The sequence below is a fragment of the Ischnura elegans genome, chromosome 5 (assembly GCF_921293095.1).
Source record: "Ischnura elegans chromosome 5, ioIscEleg1.1, whole genome shotgun sequence".
In the NCBI taxonomy this organism is placed as follows: domain Eukaryota; kingdom Metazoa; phylum Arthropoda; class Insecta; order Odonata; family Coenagrionidae; genus Ischnura; species Ischnura elegans.
Genome location: NC_060250.1, coordinates 844,814 through 868,910, shown reverse-complemented (window position 1 = coordinate 868,910; position 24,097 = coordinate 844,814). Strand labels below are relative to the sequence as shown.

General features: G+C 41.0%; 1 protein-coding gene across 1 annotated transcript in view; it reads right to left on the bottom strand.

The window, feature by feature from the left end:
- LOC124158417 (A disintegrin and metalloproteinase with thrombospondin motifs 20-like) overlaps nucleotides 1-23,017 on the bottom strand; it is a 248,532-nt gene extending 225,515 nt beyond the window's left edge. Inside the window, exon 1 of the mRNA XM_046533495.1 lies at nucleotides 22,745-23,017. The gene's annotated coding sequence lies outside the window, so the exon portion shown is untranslated. The remainder of the gene's footprint in view (nucleotides 1-22,744) is intronic.
- Nucleotides 23,018-24,097: the final 1,080 nt, after the last annotated feature.

The window sequence follows — 24,097 nt, the reverse complement described above, 5'->3', positions numbered from 1 at the left end:
AATGTGTTGGTGCGGTTGGCCGGCGGGCCGTTCCTGGGCGCTGAGTGCGGGAGGGTGGAGTTCCTTTTTTTCTTGGCAGTCTACAGTCCGCTCTCGAAGGGACAGTACGGAAGAGAGAGTGCGGAAAGAAAGAAAGTGTGAAAATTTCTGTATCTGTCGCGAATAAACCATTGGCCCACTGAACAAAATACAAATTTACTTTCGGGCTGAATCACTGACAATGAGTGAATTATATAGAGGATTTTCAGATAGAATCTGCAATACTTCATGAGGCGGTAGGGGAGACAATCGTGAGAATTATTTGTCCATAAACAAGGGACAGCAACTCCTTTGTTACTCAGCCATGGTAACCCTAAAAATTTTTGGATGCACTTCGCATTTACCATGGAAACCCTGGCTACGGCAACCCAAATTTTTTTAGATGCACTTTGCTGCTACCATGGAAACCCTGGATTTTTATGGACATTAAGTAATTAAGGCCGGACGAAAATGTGCATTGTAATTGTCTGAAACTATTGAGCTCAAAATTGGTGAGGTGAGACTGTGCAATAGTCTTGTTGATACACTCTCCAAACTTTCGTTCAATTATGCTCAAAGATTGTTTCAGACAATTACTATCGCACATTTTCGCCGAAACTGAATTATGAAATGCCTTAAAAATCCAGTGCATAAAATAATGTTGAAAAGGCTGAATACCCAAGAAAAACAGTTTCCATGGTTACTGAAAAGTGTATCCAAAGAAATGTTTGCGTTGCCTTAGCTCAGTAACTAAGGAATTGCGACCCAATATTTATAAACAAAAAATGCTCGAGAATCTTTCCCCTACCACCATCGGAAGCATCGCACATTCCTCCAGAAAAAAACCTGTCTTACTGAGTGCCGGGGACCATCCCTTGCCAAAATTTATATGCGGCTTCAGAGTGATGTGATTGTTTTTTTAACAATGCAGTGTTCCATATTCCAATGCGAGTGTTAGGACCCAATCAGTGCACAATGGCTTGATAGATTATAAATCGATACGAGCCAGCGGACGAATCAATCAGGCCGAGTTTCTTCCAAGTCGGGCGAGCTCTCTTCGCTTCTCCCATTCTACCTGCCGCGCCTCGCCTCTTTCTCGCCGAATCCTTTCTCTTTCACACACCCCTTGAGTCCTCACCCAATGACAGAGTCCCAATCATTCCAATCCAAAGCATCTGTCTCAACCCGTGTCCCCGGAAATGACGGAACTTACCGTACTGCCAAACCCCACCTCCCATCCCCCAAATGCCTCCTTTTCCTTTCTCATAAGACGAAACCTCTCCCCCAACCATAGCAACACCTCAGAAAATTCTGCTTTCTCCGACAAAGGGAGGATAAAAGAAATGCAAGCGGGAAAGGTTTGTTGATATAACTGCGAGAAGGGTACACTTATTGGTTATTACTTTCACAATCCGTACTGTTCAGCGATCTTTTAAGTAAATTTATTTATCGATGTTCTTATTTATATTATTTATCTTCATCGCCCCGAAAACAGCGCATTTAAGGCCTATACAGCGTGGAATTGTAGCAAATAACAACCGATGACGATCATAAACAAAAACAGTGTTCGATCTGCCTAGGCCGGATTCGTACTCGAAAACTTCGCTGTCAGCCTAGTACTTCTCCCAACGCCAAAGAGACCGACGAGAGGCCGAAACACTTAAGATGAGTACTAGGTATAAGTGCACAGAAGTACTCAGCTTAGACCCACGTCCGAGTTTAAAAGTAATAATAATAATAGTCAGTAATAATTGTTTATTACTCCAAAAAATAAAAGCACAGAATAGAATTAATTACATAAATGGAGTAACTTTAGGTAGCCATTAAGGACAACCTGTTTTTTCGCTCATAAAATATCTAACAATTATTCAATCTCCGCTGCTAGAGACTTTCTTATAGTAACGATGATTTTTTATTATATTAATTTATATCAGTATTATATTACAATGCAATACAAAGCTGTGTTATAATTCTATAAAAATCTGTACACCAGCGATAAAAAAATCAACATTACTCTAAGGAATTCTCCAACACCAGAGACGAAAATGCTGGAAAATATTCAAAAGGTGTTGCGGGTCTACCTAAAATGACAAACAGGAATTCTTATCTTTTTTTAGGCTAGAGGACTTCTTGGTATGATGTTCATTGGTCATGCTTTGGTTATGAATATTTCAAAAGTAGCGATATCAGTAAAGCATGATAATTCAACAGTTGCAACTGAATCCTAATTACTGAAACGTAGCTCACTAAAAATGCATTTGTTCGTTCAGCCAATTGAAGTTTACAAAAGAGTTTTGCCTGTTGAGAAGCACGGTTCGTATACTACAGTATAATGTGCAACTCATGGAAAACATTGTACCAAAGTTATCTAATCGGGATATATTTTCTTGCATATTTACCCTACTGAAATTGATGCAATTTCTGATGCGAGTTCAGAAATTTATATCACGAATTCCACAACTTTCACGGTCCACTACAGCCCAATGAAATAATGCAATCTCAAACATCTATTCCACAATGTATTTTACTTACTCTATCAATGCTAAATACATGCATTTGGGATGTTCTGAGCCCTTCATTGCCAAATTTAAATTATTGTTAAACTGCAGTCACCTCATATCCCTCACGGGATTCGGCCTCTTTCTTATTGCCAAAGTTCTAATTATTGTCCTTCCTCGGAGAAGTTCTCCTTTATTTTTTCCCATTCATTGCATTTTCCAATTCCTGTGTCTGATTACATTGCCAATTCACAGTGTTCTTTTCATGCGCATTTTTCTCCACACATGAAAACGTTAGAGCAGGTGGTTGAGTGACATATTTCTATGCAATTACTTTATAATTCTCAGACAAACGAAAACCTGCAGATTCACTGGCGCATGATGTCAATACATTTCTGTCACTTTACAGCCGCGTCGAGATGCCAATTGTTGCCAAATAATGCAACGCGGACACGAGCAGCTCAAGCAACAGTGGGTATCCTGACCACGCTGCAAACACGAAAGAAATAAATCGATAAACCGAATGTAGTTCAAGTAATATTCAGCAATGAAGTTGGTATCACTGGAGAAAAATGAATGCAAATACGTGACTGTATCCATAAATTTAGTGCTTTACTAACTTTTACTTACAGTTACCACAAAGTGCTCACTAAAAGACGCAAACTCAGACACGCAGGGAATTTCTTGTGAATCACTCTCACCTGGAAAAAGAAAGAGAACATGTTAGTAACTCAAGTACTCGCAGGTAGATAAATAATATATATTATCGATTCTTAAATTACTTTTAAATACCATGTTCATTGCACAGAGCCTGATGGCAATCCTTCCTCACGTATATGTTTTTAGGGAAACCATATCCTGAATAACGTGAATAATTGTAGTCCTGAGAAGAATCGTGTTGGTGTGGTGGCTATAGAGTTGGCTTCTCATCCCGTGGGCTCGGGTTCAATTTTCAGACACTGCCTGATCTCTGCTTTAATGTTTTGTGGGTGATATTTCAAGCGCAACGCTCCGTCTGTCGGATGAGAAGTTAACCCGCATTACTACGAGGCATTACTGCAACGTACGAAAATACATGCTTTCTGGCATCAACGCAGACTGATTACTCAGGAATTTACCGCAACCCGGGAAAGAATGGAAGTAAATTAATAAATTTACAGAAAGAAAATCTCCGCTTTATGAAGCCACACTGAATTATGCTACGGGTAGAAAGTAATTATAAAGGAATACATAAACCCCCAATTAGCTAACATATTCGACCGTTATGTCTCTATGACGGAAATATGATATAATTACAGTGTTAAATGTCACATAATAAACTGGGCATCGGTCTTAAGATTCGATTTCCAAGTGGTTAAGGCATTTTAGTCATAGTTCTTATGTGTTTTTGAGTTTTTGATATTTACGCAAGAACTTCGGAAATCAAAGGAAATAAAAAAAATAATAATAAACTTGGAGGGAATATTTTTTCACAAAATCACTTTCGAGGGAATAGACGGCTCGAACCACGGAAGTAAAAAAGGGACTGTTAACTCCAACAGTATTTTGTCAGATGGAAATTAATCGGAGAAGAGGAGGATAAAAAAACCGTTTTTTCAAGGCTTATAGATGGCGATTGTCGAAGAAATTGGTGTTTTGCAGTACGCAGATATTAAGACGCCACGGAATGTCGATGAAAGCCGCTATCTGTTCACTCTTAGCGCAGAACCTTACCTTCAAAGTCCCAACTTCACCATTTAACCAGCTCCGGATGGTCACTACCAATTCCATGAAAACTTGAAAGGAACAAGGAAAAAATAACAAGTTTCCCTCATAGCTCCCACTTGCTTATGGCTGCTCCCAGTCACAACACCTCACTCACACCCCTCACTGCGAAGCAAGTCGACTGAGCCCACGCCATTATTCCTTCATTTTTCCCTCTCTCAGTCTTTAATATTTTTCTCCTTTTTTGCATTTTCCTAGTGGAAGATGTAAAAATCTCTCCCAGCTTGGTTTTTTTACCACCAATACTTATATGAGCGCTTCTTCCAAACTCTTTTAATTCCCCCCCCCCCCCCGCCCACTAGTTCCCTCTCCCTCCAACATTAATGCACTGCTGTTCTATATCTATAACACGCGAGCCTTTTCACCCGCCCAGCTCCACAACCTGCCTACCTAGCTCCTTAAGGAGGAGCTTGTTCCACTTTCCCAGCGTAGCTTCGGATCCGTTACCTCGGGCGGTGCAATACGAAATGAATAGATTGAATAAAGCAGCGGGAGAGTAAGGGAAGCCAGACCGAGGCTCCTTCTTTTGTGGCTGATTATATTAAAATAACTTATCCCTTCCGCCGAACACAATAAAGATAACATACAAGCAGAAGCGAGCAACATGGAAAACGGAATGAATGAATGTGGATTCTCTCGACGCGAAGGAGGGATGGCTACAATTGTACACGGACCACAGCATACTGAAAAGACAGGAGAATGCATCAATTTAAAGATTGCTTCGCTGCATCGATGCAGTCCGTGTATGAAGGCTGATGCTTCCTTCTTATATCGCGTATCCTTCCTTATTTTACATCTCACATAATTATTCATTACATCCTCGGTCTTCGCGAGTGATAATTCTAGGCCTTCCCTTTACTTCTGTAGCTGCCTTCAAGACAATTATGTGCAGCAGAACGCGGTAACAATTCCCTCTTTCTCTCATGCCTCACATGATTAAAAAAAAAATAATTTTAATTCATTCTTTCCCATGACTTTTTAGAATCACCGTTCTCACTATCTTTCCAGATCCAACAGAAGCGATGAATTAAGAGAGATATTTTGCGAAAAGATAGGTATAGGAATTCGTTCTTTCCCCTAACAACAAAGGACTTTAATAAATACTATGAGGGAACTTTGTATGCGCACTTAATTCTTATTTGTTAACCTCTGGTGCCCTGTGCCACAGGCCTAATGAGGCGGCTTGCGGGGTAATATATAGATGAAGATTATTTTCCGAAACCACAGCGACACGTATTTTTTTCGGGGAGAACGGAGAACATGGGCGAGGAGTGCTTTTCCTTCCCACCGATAGCAGCATCCAACCCCCCCGATCGGTCCCGACGCCAACGATATTCACGGTTGCCATCACCACGGAGACGCGAGACACATCATCAATCGCGACACGCTACAATGAATGACTGGCTCGCCTCCCCGCTCTCCTTCACAATAATCGCGTTCCATCAGACACGACTGCACATGCACGCCACACGTGCACGCGTGATAATTTCACCCTTTTGTCATCACTGGCGGGAGCAGCCGCGAACCCGCAACGACGCCCAGTCGGGTGAAAAATAAAATGTGGAATCAATACTAGGGTTCGCGGGCAAAGTGCAAAAACCGCACGCAAAAGTGCAATGTTCTTGGACTTCTCCTGTGTTTTTTGAAACTAATTTGCGTTTACAAAAGCGCCATCCTTGGGTCGGCAAATTCAATTCGCGATATGCAGAAATATGAGAGTCAACTGCCCTTCGCAAACTTACAAAGAAGCGAATCACGAATGCGGGTGGAGCAAAGATTCGATGAAGCAATTCAATGAAGGACAATATTTACTATAATTTACTGTGTTTATATGCAACCCTTCATCAGTATAACAACTAAAGCAGATGCTTTTCTTTTGCCAGATTCAATTTCAAGCCAATTTACCTCATTTTTTAATTTTATATGAGATCAAACAATTTATTTGATTCAGGTATTTTCACAAAGATCGTATTCAATCTAACAGTCTGATGATTGAAAAAGTAATTCTGCTTGAAAACTTCAGATATTCACAAATGAGTTCTCAACAATAGCCCAATATTTAACTAGTCATCGCATTGTCATCGAGAAATAATTATATTTTATTCTGCCCCCCTGACGCATGAGACATTAGGATATTAAAAGAATAGGGTGGTTTCCTTCATCAAAGAAAAGGATAGGCATTTATTGCGATTCGTTACCCACCATTAGTGTATTCATAAATTACAAATTATTTTGTTTTAGAAATACCGGGTTAGACGAATGGCAATGGTCCATTTTTATCCTCATTTGAAAAGGGCCAGATTAGCGCCCATGCGATGCCACTCCACGTGACGTCACAGAGACCTAGTTTCTATACGAGTAGATAGGAGTTATACATCGTCTGAGGTTACCAATGCATGCATGAGGCGCAGAGCTCAGGGAAACATGTCTTAACAATCACATTAAAACTGGCTAAGGTCGGAAAGTTATCTTCGTTACAGAAGGTATTAATAATTCTTATTTAAGCCAAGCGCTACGAGCCAGCAGGGTACTAGGCTACCCGCTAGCAGCCTGCGTCGTATCAGCGCTAAGCCTCGCCTCAAGGTCACCTCGCAGGGCGGCAACGGGAACCAGAAATACGTCACGCGGAGAGATTACCCGGCGTTCATACTTACGCGTCGCGTTTTTGCGCGCTTGAAAATTTTCACTTTTTTTAATCGCGAAAAATAGTTATTGTCATTTAAAAATCTAACAGCGTGCAATACGCACTCCAGGAGTAATAATCATTCGATTTAGGCGATAAAAAAATAATAGGAAACCACTCTAGTATTCACAAGAAGTTCCGAAATGGCCGAAATTTTACTTCGATTATACCTTGAGATTTTTAATAACAACTATATTAGAGGAAAGAGGAGAAAAATCTTGAACCATGGGGAGAAAAGTGTAAAGGATGCAAAACACGCGGACATAGGAGAAACCTGTCGCTTCCTGATATGGGCCAGTCCTTAAAAGCGATTCCTTGAAACAGGATGGGGACAGATAGCCGGGATAAATGGAGGTGTTGATATCCACTTCTCCACTTGAAGCCGGGAAGGGAGGAACGAGAAAATAAATGTAAAAAATACCTTTGAGCCGGAAAAAGAGGAACAGTGGTTAAACGTCCGAGAGGAAAAAAAGATGCTGGATACGGTAGTTGGCTAGAGGGGTGGGGGGCCCGAAGGGGTATTTCCCAGGGGTTGATTCAAAGAAAATAATTGGGATGGGCGAAGGTTGGAGAGAGCGATAACTTCTGTATATCCCTCCTGTAACTCCCTGGACCGACCAACGACTCCCTTTCCACCACCACCCCCCTATACCCTTCCCCCATCAAGAAACCGTCCCAACCCATTCCCCCAGAAAAACTCCCGGCCCACCCCACCCCACCCTTCCGCTCCCCTTCCCATCCCACTTCAAAATATCCCGAACGGGAAAAGGGACGTAACAGGTGTCGAGAGTCGTGTGGCTGGGATCGTAAAAAAAACGAAGGGGAGGAGGGGATATAAAAAAAGGAAAAACGGGAGACAGCGTCGGATGGCGCTTTGGAGGGGAGGTGGAAGAAGCGGAGGGGAGGGAGCGAGAGATAGAGAAGCAAAGAGAGAGGTTGCCGCGGGCGAGTTGTCGAGGAACGCCATAAGCTCTTGCCCCGTTTACACAACGATCGTCGCGACGTTGATCCTTACGATCGTAACCTCAAAACGTCGTGTAAACGCGCAGAGTTACCATCGTAGGCCTTAGTACCTAACACTGCCGAACTTACGATGGTTAGCGCTAGTGTGCCAAGAAAAAAGAGTTAGGAAATGAAGATCGATGCATATACGATTCTTTCGCGCCGTTGCAATCTTTATTCAATAACTGATATTTCATAAATAACTCTAATATATCAAAGATATATGGCATCGATTGAAGACATTATTCAGCAGGTAATGGAAGGAAGTTAGGGGAAAGTTTTTTCTGATGTTCTATTTACCAAATGATATCGGATATTCTGTACTATAACAGTTTTATGCATTTCTTTATTTACAGGTTAACCCATAACCATTGACCCTTACATTATACTTCACAGATGATGGAAAATAACAAACATGCACAAAATGTTAACCAATTAAATCATTGTATACAGGACTTCACAATAAAATTCGCCAGAAATAACAATAACATTAAATGAGGACATGGAAATATCAATACTTGTGCCGAATCAAGCCGAAATCCAAGCCTTTTCTAGTTAAATTATAACAGCAATATGTACTGTCTTTAATGCGTGAATATTCTTGAATGTTTTGACATATTCTCTCGAAGAATCTAGTTTCTTAAAGACTTCACGGACTGTTGTGACTAGTTTTAGTTTAATCTCATCATAGCTGGGAGTTGAAGACATAATTTGCTCTATGGTAATTAAAAACAAGCAGGTGAGGATTTATATAGCTATGACGGGATCCATTAAAAGTTACTAATAAAGGAGATAGGAACAATCTAAATATTAATTGATAATTTTGTAGAGGAATATGCCTTTATTGGAGGATCCTTGGTCGAGCAAGAGTTTTCAAATTAACTAGGGAAAGAATATATGAAGTGTTGTAATCAGACAAAGAGATTAATAAATCGCAATTATTTAATTTGAAAAATTTATTTTGGACACGTTCAATCCGGATTGAGTCGATATTATAATAAAGTGACCAGTTAGCAAAATATTCCAATTTGGAACGTAGCAAGGAGACATATCTACTGTCTTTACCGCATGAATATTGCTAAACTTTGGATAGATTCCCATAAAGAAACCTACATTCTTTAACGTTTTACCGATAGTTCGGTCTAGCTTCAGTTTTAGCACATGAAAACATTCATATTCTTTTGCTTCTTAATTTCCAGGATTTCAATTTTCTCACGCAGTGTCGTCGTCAGTTGTTATCTGACACAATTCCACAACGAGGACAGCACTGAGTTACGATGGTAACTTTTAGACGTGTAAACGTGCAGTAGTCGCGATCAACGTCGGCACGATCGTGGTGTAAACGGGGCATCTATGAAGAACGCTGTCCGCATGTCGTTCGTCGGATGTTTCGGAGCGCGCTGACTCGGACTTTCCCCGCGTACACTACGAGTGTGCGCTCGACGCCGACGCGGGCATGGTGTTACGGGCTCCTCCGCGGGAAAAAGGATTTAACGCCGAGAGGGGGGCGGATTGTTCAGCGAGAGAGTGGGGCGGGGGCTTGTCGCCGGTTAGGCCATGTGCATTAGGGTGGGCCAAAAAAGGTTTTTTTTTCCTGATCAAATTTGCCCTATGCGGGAAAGTTGCAAAATGATATAAGGATCTCGCACAGAAATTTATTTTCAAATCGGATAATATTAACCACTGCCGCCCGAGCTCTTAAGTTTAAAATTTTGCGAAAAATCAGGCTGATTTCAGAATCAAACGGCTATAAAGACGAATTTTATGAAAATATGGGATAATGGATAATATCAAAGAGTGGATACATGTTTATAGTTTATGAAAATGAAATTTGAAGTTTTTTTGACAAAATCTATGGTTAAAAAAATGTCTATGAATTTACAACAAAATTAGAGTATAGACCATTTCTTATCAAATAAGTCACTATATGGTAGTAAATAATCCCACAAAAAGTAATAATAAGGTAAATTATTTTAAATTAACGTCAATCATAATGACGAAAAACGTACCTGTGGAGCTATTTTCAACAAGAAATTCAGCCAAGGCTGAGAAAAAAAACAGAACCTGATCACAAAGCATTTCAGTAAGTAGCTCTCTGTTACTTTCGTAAAGAAACTACCCAGAAATCACCACGAGGAGGAGACTACCATCGAGTTCCACCCGTGTCCCCCAACCAACCTGCCATAGGATTATGGGAGGATTGACGCAATGGTTAGAATAGAGGGAAAGCGTACCAGGTGTGGAGTGGAGTGCGTGATATTTGTTGCACCTGAAAATTTCACGGGTAATGATTTTCCCACTTATGAAGAGATAGTGAAAATGTTTTTGTACTCTCGGTACATTGAAGAAGAAAGTTAAAATACCATTATTTCTCTACCGGGAATCGCGGAGACAGTGGCTTATGCCATTGAAGGCATTGATCCTCTATCCCTGTTGTTGGATATAGCAAATTGACGAATTTTCAATATCATGGAAATAATCGCAATATTCTTCGATCTGTCAACAAGAATGCTTTCATTGATCTTAAGCAAGACTTTCTTCGTCACGCACGTCAGCTTTTTGATGTTGCGGCATGTAAATTGCTTTAGTGAGACTTATTCTGTTTGTGATATTCTTTCGAAAATGCCTAGTTTAGAATGGGAATTCCCTAAGGACAGAGAAGTGGCAGGAAAATGAAGATAGGCGCCATCGATGTGCAGGAGACCAAAAATAGGAAGACGAGGCTTAGCAGGAATGAAAAAAGGAACACCCGAATGTTCCACCCTATTTTGTCATAACACTTCTGTTCGGAAGACTCAAGTGATGAAATGACATTAAACGGAGAGTTGTGTATTGCAAGTGAAGGAGAGATTTGCATCATCCTGTGAATAATTCTGCATATCAAACCATACCTCTGCAGCACTTGCATCTGCGCATCTAATAGATATCGGGTTGGTTACCCAAGGAGTCGATGTGCTATTTGTTGACAAGAACATGGTTAGAAGGGAAAGAGAAAGATTGCGCACGTCTCTTTTGAGGAACGTGGGAACTGTTTAACTGCAAGCGCTTTACTTCGACGAGAGGAAAGACTTTGATTGACTATGAACGAAAGCAAAGTGAAAAACAATAGGTGAGGAGCATGTAACTCTAGTTCAAGAGCCCGGTTCACGATACTTATGGCATGTCACCCCATGTGTCAGCAAAGCTATTGGCCTCTAAAGTCCGCTTTACACGGTACACGAAACTGCGCAATCAGAAGTGCGAAGGCTCAATCGAAATTGCGTCGTGTAAAGCGGTGAATTGCTAGAACACATGCGAGAATGCGTGGATGCGAGACGGCAAAATAGCCCCTGTTATAATTTCTTTCATGCATTCGCGCAATTCCACGCCATTTTAGAAATTAATTCAGCTCTAACCTGCGCAATTCCGTGCCCCGTGTAAAACGGCCTTAAGATTCCATCACGAATTTTCCAGGGGAGGAAATGATCATAATCGATGGACTCCAAGCAATCGTGTGCGATGGAACTGAGGTTAACACCGGAAGCCATGCCGGAGTAATCAGGAGAATGGAAATAACCCTAAGAAGACCTTTGCATTGGTTTGTTTGCCTGCTTCATTTCAATGAACTATCGTTCAGCACCGTCAAAAGAACTGATGACCCTGGCAAAATTTGTAATCGAAGTTTACGCTCCAATGCGGTTTTCAATAAAATTGAGACAATATTGAACAGAAGGCCCGAAGTATATTATGAACATGGTTATTCTAATGAAATATAGAGACATCAAATTACGCCGCTACTCTATGATTCAGGGAAATGTAATTTTGCTCACCCAGAGAATATTCCGCTTGCAATGTTAGCCGATGAACGCAGACAAATTCGCGCAATGGCCATCAAAAAATACATTGAAATCGAGAGAAACTCAGCAGGAGGAATTGAGGAAATTCGAATTTTCCAAAGCTAACCTTGTACGGAGTGAAGAGTTTTCGGGATGGCCACCGGGACAGGAACTCCATATCTGCCGACGTGTCGATGTCCGACTCGGTCATCGTCCTCAAGGCTGTGAATGAACTCTTCACTCAGTCCATTCACCGGGAAAGCACAAAATCCTTCTAAACTTCGACGCTCGAAGTTATATTGACTTGGTTGACTGGGAACCAATTGAGGTAACTCGACCACCAATAGTAGCTGGGATGACAAACAAAAACTTGGAAGACCTTGTTACGGAAAGATCTGTATTAGAGGTACCTTTTCCCTTCCATACACAAGCAGTTGAAAGGATGGTCCAAATGATAATGTTAGCATCAAAATCCGTGTGCAGTATAGAACGCAGGTATGGATGGGCATTATCATGCATAAGAGACGGAGAAATTCAGCCAAAATTTGAAAAAAGTCACAAAATAATTTTGTCAGAGTAATTGAAGTGCTTTCACAATCGTGTCCTTCGGAAGGTTGGCTGGGGGGGGACACGGGTGGAACTCGATGGTGGTCTCTTCCTCGTGGTGAGTTCTGGGTAGTTTCTTTACGAAACTAACAGAGAGCTACTTACTGAAATGCTTGGTGTCCAGGTTCTGTTCTTTCTCAGCCTTGGCTGAATTTCTTGTTGAAAATAGCTCCACAGGTACGTTATTCATCATTATGATTGACGTTAATTTCAAATAATTTACCTTATTATTACTTTTTGTGGGATTATTTACTACCATATGGTGACTTATTTGATAATAAATGAAATTCAATCGAAATAAATATTATTTTACGTGCAATTTAGCCCCCAAATGGAATTTTAGAAATGTAGGCAAAATGAGTTGGGTTGTGCGGGTGGTCTATACTATAATTTTGTTGTAAATTCATAGACATTTTTTTAACCATAGATTTTGTCAAAAAAACTTCAAATGTCATTTTCATAAACTATAAACATGTATCCACTCTTTGATATTATCCATTATCCCATATTTTCATAAAATTCGTCTTCATAGCCGTATGATTCTGAAATCAGCCTGATTTTTCGCAAAATTTTAAACTTAAGAGCTCGGGCGGCAGTGGTTAATATTATCCGATTTGAAAATAAATTTCTGTGCGAGATCCTTATATCATTTCGCAACTTTCCCGCATAGGTCAAATTTGATCAGGAAAAAAAACTTTTTTCGGCCCAACCCTAATGTGCATCCTCCTCCTCTTCCAGAGGGCGGGAGAGAGGATGTTCGGAACAATACACGCGCTCAAGTGATCCTGGGGGGTGTTTCAGAGTCTCATAGGATTGGTGGCGTCGGAAACGGATTCATTCCGAGTCGATCGGTAACCTATCCTACGCTCGTCTTCCGTGCGTTTCACACATACTATCGGAAAGCGTTCCGCTTTTGGTATGACGTCAACAGTCATCCTAAACGGGAAACGAGAAAACGTCACAATTTTCAAGTGACAAATGACCAGCGAAAATAACCTCCCGCAAGATTTGATACTTGACAAGGGAGGCGAAAGGTATATACGTGCATATATAAGTGCTAATTGATGCATTGTCACACAATTGACGTTGTTGCCGGGAAAAATTATTTTAGAATTGTTCGTCAGTAGTTTTTTTAACGTAATGCCATGTCCTTTTGAGCAAATTACGGGAATGAAGGAAAATTTTTAACGAGTTAGTTCTTTCATTTTCGTGAGAGCATAGTTGATTGTTCTTAAGAACTAAACTACAGGTAGTCGCGAAATCCATAATTCTTTCCAACAACATGTATTTTACTTACTCTATTTTTTAACCAAATTGTCAGATTTTCATTCAGAATCTGAATTAAATATGAATATTGATCATCATAAATGATGTTATGGCCTTCTTGATATGCCGTAAACGTCTTACAAATTTTCCGTGCAAGTGGAGGTACGCTGGACGGAAATACAGCGATGAAAATAGGTTGAATAGTGTCCATTATTAGTAATGGCTTGAGTTATGTACGTTAAAAAAAAGCAAAATAATTTGGTTTGTTGGTTAACTGTTTTGCACGTTCTCGGTTATTTTTATAACACCATCTTATTTGGTACGAAAATGACAAACAGTTGCTATCAATGCACGTTTAAAGATATCTTCTAAATTATATTTCAGTGTGCGATAATTCAACAAGGAAAAAATTATTCGCTGCAATAGGGAATCGACCTCATGATCTCTGCCTCACTGCATCCTACCTTATCCCACTGCGCCACCTTGCTATTGGGTCGAAATTTGTGGCGTATTAAAAACAAGATGGTATGAGGGAGCTTCCGTATAGTTGTTACCGCGGCTATTCTCGTTATGCTTGGACTAATATTTCATATTAAAATGAATATTTAGAATGTACACCATGGAATCAACTGAATTAGGTACATAACCACGTCTAATTTCGATGTAACTACGATGCCAAGTCACACAGACAATCATTTCAAACTAGACAAATTGTTATACTTCCTAACCCACGGACACGTATATTCAATGCATATGCTACCTGCATATTGGTAAGTCATTACGCCATGCATTCCAACTTGTTTCCCTTTCTTTTTGCCAAATTACTCGTCCAAATAACAATGCAAACGACCTTGCACCGTCAGTGATACAGTCTGCTCATTTATCGTCTAATTTACACGAGAATTAAAGTCGCTTACACCTATATTACTCTATCAGAATATCCACATATATCAGAACTCATGAAATAAAGTGGTAAGATTTTATTATAGATACTATGTTATAATACTTCATAAAAAACAATATTATAACATATCTCCACTCGCCACCGGAATGAATTTCCGGCACCTCTAGCCCACTCGACTTCTATCCGATCGGAAAGCCGGCCTTGAGTCGATAGGAGGCCAGTCTGAAACGCACGGATTGCCTGGCCGATAGTAAGTGACGTAGAATCCGCGTCAAGTCTCCCGATCCGCTCGGAAAGGGAGACTCTGAAACACCCTGCTGGAATGCCATTCCGGAGTGGGAGGGAGGGGGCGTAGTCCGTAACGCGCGGCCGTAATGCGCGGCGTGTACTTTGTCTCGGACGCCATGTCCACGGTTTAACCGAATCAGGGCGCATCTGAAGAAGACACCGTGGTGGACAAGCCAAAAAATTGTATAAAAGAACGAGGAGAGTCGACCGCGACTGAAGTTCGCAACGGCGCGGAGAGAGGGCGACATGTTTTACTAGCAGCGAGTATTTAGAAATAAGTAGAACCGCAAGGAATAGTCGAAATATTTAATAACCCCAAAAAATTAAGATTCTAATTAAAAAGCAGAAAAGATTCATGATATATTACTAGCAACCAGTATTTAGAAAGAAGTTGAACCGCAAGAAACAGTCGAAACGAATTTCCTCAAAAAAATTAAGAGCCAAGCCAAGAGGAGATTTCTTTAATACTGGTGGTCGAAGCTCCCAGCCAATCAGCTGTCTTCTTCGGCTTTCGGGAGTTGCGGTGGTTTATATACTATACTTGCATTTTCGTTGAAGTTTCAATCCGGGCATTGCGGGGGTTAATTGGGAAAAGGGATATGGCAAGGGATTAGGGCACATTTAGGGGTTCTGTGAGTAAAGGTATTAGGAATAGCATAGTCCCATAAGTTGCATAATAATTTGTTATTTGTTTTTGCAAAAGAATGTTGAAATTTCGTAAGAGCAGATTTTAAGAATATTAAAATTGGAGATAAATTAAGATCATTGCGGATTTGCCTATTGCTTATAAACCATGGAGCGCCTATAATTTTACGAATTATTTTATTTTCGCACGTTTGGATTTTCTTCAAGTGCGTAGCACTTGCGTGAAGCCACACTGGTGAGGCGTAGGAAAGCAGAGGTTTTATGGTGGAATTGTAAAGAAGCAATTTTGTTTTTAATGCTAGAGGGGAATTTGCCTTCAATAGCGGGAATAGAGCTGCATGAACTCCGGTTGATTTATCCGTTTGGGATTTAATGTGGCTAGCCTACGTCAGTCTTTTGTCTAGAAGAACGCCTAAGTATTTTGTTGTTTGGCTCTTTGGGATTCGTTCGTTTCCGTAGAATAGTTGATGGCCTTCGCCGGCTTTCGGTCTTCTTGAAAAAACGACGTGTGTACATTTTCCAGCATTCACGCTCAGCTTCCAGTCTTCAGCCCAATCTTCATACGCGTCTAGATGTTCTTGGATGGTATCAGCAGTCCGGTGCGGATCTGAACCTTGAGCCAGGATGGTTGTATCGTCTGCGTATTGATAAAGGTGGGTTTGCGGATGGGTTGGGGTATCGTTGACAAAAAGGTTAAATAAGGTAGGGGAAAGGATTGCTCCTTGCGGAACGCCGGAGGAAATGGGATGGAATCGGGAGGGTGAGGAGTTAATTTGGACGAAAAAGGTTCTATCTGAGGAAAAGGATTGGATCAGTTTAATGAGGTATAAGAGAATTTCAAGGGAGGAAAGCTTATAGATTAGGCCCAAGGTCCAGACCCGGTCGAAAGTGGCTTCTAAGTCCAGGAAGACGGCATGCGAGATCAGCTTGCTGTTGAATCCAGATGTAATATTCTCGACCAATCGGAGCATCTGATGCGTTGTTGCGGAGTGTTGTCGAAAGCCAGTCTGCTCGGGCCGGATAATTTTATTTTCCTCGAGGAACGTACGGAGCCGAAAAATGAATGACAGATTCAAAGAGCTTTGATAATGTATTAAGTAAACTAATCGGGCGGTAAAATTTGGGATCGGACGGCGGTTTGTTCGGTTCTGGGAGCATAATTACCAAAGCTAGCTTCCACGCAGTCGGAAAATAGGAAATATGAAAGAGTGAATTGAAAAATCGGCTTAAAATCGTAACCATTTGATTGGGGAGATTTCTGAGTAGACGATTATTAATCCCATCAGGGCCGGGCGCAGATTTTCTCTTCAGATTCTTGATGATGGTTGCAATTTCGGCCGGAGTGGTGTATTCAGGCGCAGAAATTGGGGAGTACTGAAGACTCATCCATGTGGTTGAGCAGTCATCTTCCAGCGATGATGGCAGGTCATTGCAAAAGCGGCATTCTAACATTTATGCAAATAAATTTGCTTTTTCAGCGTCCGTGACTAGTCGGCCTGCTGCAGATGAAAGAGCGGGAATCGGTCGGCGAGGTTTTTTCAAGGCTTTTGCGACGCAAATTCTTTATTCAATTTGGTTTTAACGATGCACACAGTAAAAAGAAACTCGCGCGCGTAAGCACAAGGTAAATTCACGAAATTCGCGGCGACTGTCAGCAGGGCACAGTAGCGGCAGCTTCCGTAACGGGAGATGTCGAGATCGAAACGTCAAAAAAATTAAGATTCAAATTAAAGGCAGAATATATTCATTCTATTTTACTAGCAGCGAGTGTTAAAAAAGAAACTGAACTGTACGAATGAGTCTAAATGCATCATTCCCCCAAGAAAAATTAAGATTCAAATTAAAGACCGAATATATTCAAGTTGACATCTTCACATAAAGATCATGTTTTTAATTTGTTCCGCGGGCCCAAGATGCTAACAGGTGACTTTTGAATTCAAAAAAGAATTTATAAGAACATTGCGTTATTATTTCGAGGACAATTCATAAGTAACAACAAATAAACTATTTCCGATACAGCATGCTTCATTTAATTCTGTTCGTCTATTCAAGAAAATAATATCCAGAAATTGGTATACTATCTTCATCAAAAGCAACACAATAATCGTCATATTTTTTGCTTGACGTAAGGACGTAGACTATTAATATTCTTGACTTCTACTTACAATTCATTTACCAATTGTAATGTCGGTATTGATAAAGAATACCTTATTAGATTGAAATTTAGTATATAATGTATTCACAGTGAATAATAAATTGAAAAAATTACAATCAAAGTTTTTAATAGGAGTAATTAATGCGAAAAAACAGCATATTATTATGGAATATTAGTTTAGATGTGAGGTTCTGTGCCGGGGAATATAAATCCGGGTTGAAATTGTATAATTAAGTTATTCCCGCGTGAATCTGTCGGCAACGTAAGGAGTATTACCAGTGTACACAATTTTAAACGATGGACAACCGAGGTGGTGTAGGCGACGTTGTTTATATTTCAGCCAGCTTAAGCGTACGCATGACCTTGTAATCCGATCCTATTTTTACATGATGTTACTCTTAAGCGCGCACAAATCTGTGAAGAGAAAGTCAGTCACGAAGGAACCTTGTAACACGACCGCCTTGACGACTCCCAGCGGCTACGAGAAGGGACTCGTAAATTTTTTTCTGCCCGATCCGCAAAAATCTCCGCGCACGGAAACATTTTTTTCTCCGTGGGCACGCGCCACACCGACAAAGCGGGCGCCGAACACCCTCCGGTTACAGCACTTCGGGGAGAATCCGGCTGAAGAGGGAGGAGGAGGCCAAGAATGGGAAAGAGGGCGGAAAAAAGGCAAAAATAAAACGACGTAAAGGAGCGATCTAGCGGGGAGGAAGACAAGGGCTAGGTTTAAGTGGCACAAGTGCCTTTCCCCCATTCTGTGGAGTGGCGAAGACAACAGGAAAAGAGGAGGAGGAGAGGAAGAATGAAGAAGAAGATGGGGGAACGAGAGGGGATATCCAATCCTCGACTCTGCCCATTGCGGGATGCAGCCCCCAAAGGCGGCACGGAGCCAAAAAGGAGTTTGTTAAGGGAGGGGGGGGGGGGGCAGGGGTGACCCTTGTCAAAGGGAAGCACAAGTGATGTTCTCCAAAGGTCGACTCATCATAGCCCCCCTTCACCCTCTTGCCGCCACTATGCCTACGTGCATTCGCTGCGATGTCCCCGCCGATATTCACAGAGGACTCTGACGCTTTCGTTCGAGACGGGAGGCATGCTCTCAGATGACAGTTGCCATCATGCATTATTTTCGTGACCCTAGTAACTTGAAACGAGTGCGCGGGCCGGATGAAAAACCTTAGCGGGCCGGATCCGGCCCGCGGGCCGTAGTTTGGAGACCCCTGCTCTAGGTGGAGCTCACAAGTCAGTCAGAAGGTGCTTCGTCCCTCCTTTTTTAATTGTAAACGACCGGTGTCCCAAAACCCACCGTCAAACGCGTATTTAGGCGACGAAGTGTAGAATGTAGCTGTAGATATGTAACATTGAATAAAAAGTCTTTACCCAATTCAATTTTCGTAGGTTTCTTTCTGACTCGGAATTAATTTTTAATGTGGTTATTTTTATGTTTTACCAACATATGTAGGTTCTGTTTAATGGCAATTTTATGTAATGAACTGTTTTGTTATAACAGATTGAACGAGAGGTTGTATTATTTTCACAACGACATTTAATTTAAGTCTATTTTACGCTCAGTCATTCGCACAATTTGACGCATCATGATGAAAGTTCCCATATTCAAGAGTTCAAGTAAGAGTTAGTCCAAAAATGGTGTGTTTCACCTAGCGAGGTAAACTCCTCTATGCTTGGCGGAGAGAACCTCAAGCCATGAACTACCAAACAGCACAAATACTTCCATTCAGCAAGGCTTTAATAAACTCCACTAATGCTCTATATAGGTCGGGTTGCGGGGAATCTATGTATCATGAAAGCTGAGAGATGCGTCAAAACAAAATATTTTTCGGTCTTAAAATAATCACGTTTTTCATCGGGACAGACTTTTTTCAGTCCCAAAAAAACTAAACTTGGGTTTAAACTACTGAGGGCTCTCGAAACTCCAGTTACTTGAAATTGACCTGTTTATAGCACATGGATATGAACTTCATTTTAGTTGTTTTGAGACAAGTAAAACCTAACTCTTCCAAATTTTGAAAAATTACGGCCGGCCTGCTGTACATCAACATTCCTCTGCCAAAGCCATCACGAGGTAATTTCCCCAAAAATAGGTTCGTAGCCATATTTTTATATCCGTTTATAAAATAAAAATCAAAGCAAAACAATTGTTGCATCATATAAATTAAAAGAAAATATTAATTCCAAATTTGACTATGCTTTAGTCGTTTTGCAGATCAGTTTCATTCAAGAAAATGCAATTACGACATTAACAGCACACAAGCTTCCACGCATCTACGTATCATCCACTAAACTTGGATTCGTAGAGAAGAGAATCATCTTTTAATGCAGAGGAGTCGGAATGCCGCGGCTTCCGGGAGAATTAACTGCGTTTTTTCATTTGTTAGTATATAAAGGCCGCAATTAAAGCTAAATTCCATCAATTTCACGAGAATGACGCAAATTTTGGCTCACGAAACTCCCAAAAGCATTATAATTCATAGCAAGAACAATGGATCGCCAACATTATGAAACATTAATTGGCTCTTTAATGTCGGAGTAATGGATTTCTTATATTTGAAAATAATAGTATTTGGCTTTCCAATGCTATTAGATGTTGCTATTGAAAACGATGCAGTTTTTAACAGGGTTTGCGAGAATAGATTGCTTTATTATTCATTCCAGATGAATATCTCTGTATTTACCATTCAGAATTTGACTGCAAATCACATTTACTCGCACACTTAGTCCCAACTAAAATAATATTGCAGAAGAGGGATATTTAGTGCACCTCTAGATGTGTTTTGACTCGCAGTGCATTTCAATTGGTTGAGAAAAGTCGCCACTCGCGTCGACGACGGACAAGTTATTCGAATATCTGGAGGAGCTATTATTACGTCTCTTAACCAAAATTAAATTTGAGATCAAGTAAGATTCATGTCCGTTCAATAGTATTCCTAACGAGAGTAAATGTCATGCAGTAAATACGAGGCGCGTTTTTTCAGTAGGTACCGCTTTAAAATATAAAATAAACTGTAACGAATTTAAAATTTTGTTTCTTTCATCGTCATCACGGCGCTGACCTCTTAGATGTTTCTAGAGACAAAAAAGATAAGTGGTAGTCACTTGGCAATTTTCTACGACGACGGTATTCAATGGCTTGTTGTTCCAAACGAAAAGTGCCTTCATAGTGACGAAAATCATGTGGAAACGTATTTAAAAGTGTGGGCTTTTATCTAAAACGCTTCAAAACGGTACTTGACATAAAATATGCGCCTCGTACTAAGAATTATTGGGTCGCTCTTTCCGCTGTTCTTTAATAAACTGCACGGGAAGGGGCAGCGTAAATGAAGCTTCTATGTAGGGAGCGGACAGGTGCCTCCTCTCATGAAGGGCCAACAGTTCGGATTTCGGGCGACCACCGCTCTCTCCTCTAAATCATGTCTTAATCGCTCCGATTCCCCACGCAGAAGCGTGCGTTGCTATTGTACTCTGCGACGACTAAACACACGAAACACGCCAGGTCACACACGAAACGCACGAAACACGCCCACGGCTGTAGTGTGTCTAGTCCGCATTCCCACAATTCGGGAGAGCATTTGTTTGGCGTTTGACGGCGCAGACGAGGAAGAGCGGCAATGTGAATTGAATGCAAGCGAGTGGGTGCGCGGAAGGAGACGACGCCGCATCCGACCGAGCGAGAATGTTACGGCTGCCACGGTTGCTCGCTGCACTCACACCCCGCGGTCAGCATCAAGGGTTCCCTTACTTCCGGTCGGCCATTGGAATCTCCTCATAAGGAAAATTCTTTGCCCAAACCTCAGAATAAATATACTCTAAACTCAAGCGGGACGCGCACGGTATATATTAGCTTTGCAAAATTTTCGAAGTTAATTAGTGGTTGTTAAAGATAAGGTGAAAGAGTACGCGTTATGCAAATTAATTCAATGATGAGTGCTTCATTTAAAATATTTTTCAGAATTCAAATATCAACGCAGTGATTATATTGTTTACAAATTTCAATCGAATCGGAATATGAATTTCAGTAGCCAATTTCAGCATTATTTGATTCTAAAATTCTTTGTTAGAACACCTGTTCTAACGGTAAATAATTCCATATTTCTGATACTATCCATTTAGGATGGGTACCTATGAATTACGGGAAGGAATTGATACAGTGTTATATCTTCTCTGTTGATCGACCGAAACTATCTCATTTTGCCGCATTCAGAACTACTAATGAATTTTTAAGTTAAAAAATGCCTTTCATGGATGGCATTTGAAATTCTCAAAATATAAAAATGTGTTGATTTCGCATTTCCATAAATATTTCCGTTAAATTAACGCAGCAAGGTCACTTTTAAGTATCATGGTGGCTGGGAATTTCCCCTTCTCGCCTGCCCTCGTCTACTCTACCTTAAAAGGGAAATATTTTGGATGTCTTTGATAGCTTAAACCATTGTCATTTCTTTGCCAATTGCTCAACTTATCCGTGCCGTGAGAGCGTCAATGGGGATAAAGAATAAATTAAATTTGCGATTAATACCTTCAATGCCACTAAAATTACGGACATTCTTTTTCTTTATCAAAATGAATTGGTTCTCTTCCTTCCTAAAGAGTGTCTTCCAGTGTTTAACCTATTGGTCTCGCCGCCTAATCACAGAGCGATATCTCCCCACCCGAGTCTACAATAACACGGAGGATTCACCGTTTCTATCACTAAAAAAGACCATTCTCCAAATCCTTTCCAAAAAAATATTTGTAACCTCTTCTTGAGAGCTCTTGAGTTAGTAAACGTAGTGATTTGTTGACAGTGACCGTCAACCGAAGCTAAACATAAAATAGTCTTCATTAACGTATCCTCCTCAGTCCCGGGACATATCTACAATTATTTTAATCTGAATTTATGTTTTCTAGTTAATTAGATGATACCAAACAACATAAGCGATTTCTATGAAAGATTCTGTCATCCGTCAGGACGCACTGAACTAGATGCATTAAAACATTTCACTTGGCCAAGTGGTGAAAAAAACTCAAACGTGGATGCATTGTTTACAATACGCCAGGGCCGAGGAGGATATACTCATAAATGATGTATGCAATACTACTCACCCTTGCCGCTGCGTGAAGATTTCCTTCGCTGCAAGCGACTCCTGTTCACATCACCTGACCTGTTGACCCACACACACGGATCCTCGCCACTTCCACATTCAATACTCCTCTTGGTCTATATAAACGTTCCAAACCGCGAAGGCCCCCACAGGTACACGCGCGTGTTTCACCAGTCACTTCTCCACCCACCCTGGCCTGCCAGCCATACCCTGTCGTCTTCCCTCCCTCGCGAGGTCCTCCCACCGTGAAACTCAGCGGCAGACTGCGAAAATGCCCGTTCTGTGGAGAGATAGACAGGGAACTTGAATTTCGCTCACTGTCAAATGCGATGCTCTTTCTCCCGCACCACAAGCGCGATTGTTAACCACATGGAAAATACAATGGCACTCTTTGCATGATCATAATTGCGGCCATGAAAGTTGACAGAGGACGACAAACAAATCATTATATTGCGAGCCTAAAACAGAGGGACCACATAGGGAAGGTCCCAAACTATTCGGCAAAAGGTTGATTCATGCGTAAACGTGAATGAGACGAGCTTTGTAGATTTCCGTACTGCTTCATGCGCAGAGTGAAGAAAAATTATGTCATGACATTTTAACACTGGATAGCAGTAGCAGGTAGGAAACAAAATTACTACAAACACGCGCCATTTATTAACTACCGAAGTTTTGCACCAAGCGCTCCGATTGGCCGCGAGTTTGCCCTGTTTCAAGATGCTCTCGTTAGCTCATGACTTCGAATGCTTTGCCATCCATGGATCACGATGCATTAGAGGCATCCGGCAACAGGGTAAACTTTAGGCCAAAGTTTCTTTTGCTACAGATGGTGAGTTTTTGACCAAAATATCATTCGTTATTTTAATTCCTGGAGGTATCACACTGTCTAGGGTTAAAATTTCGTGACACAATTTGTCTTCATCCTGAATATATTCCCCGATCAATATCGAGGAGTAAACGTCATCCTCAAGGAGAGCGGGGGAGCCAAAGTGCTGATTTATTAAATTTCTAGCTTCTAAATCGGGCCTAAATAAAAATGCCCTGCACGTCGATCTGCGCAATTAATTGTCTTACAATTTAAAATTTCATGTTTTCCCGGCGCATAGATCGAAGAAAAAATTCTCGGGATTCCCACCGGGTGTGGCACTGGGTTAATTCTCCCAACGTTTCAATGGCTATGTCTGCCATCGTCTTCGGGGGTTAACTTGTAATGGTACTTTTTACGGTACTTATTTATTTATTGATATCCCTGGTTGCCGTTATCGCTACATCCGCACTCAACAATAACGGCAACCAGGGATATCAATAAATAAATAAGTACCGTAAAAAGTACCATTACAAGTTAGCCCCCGAA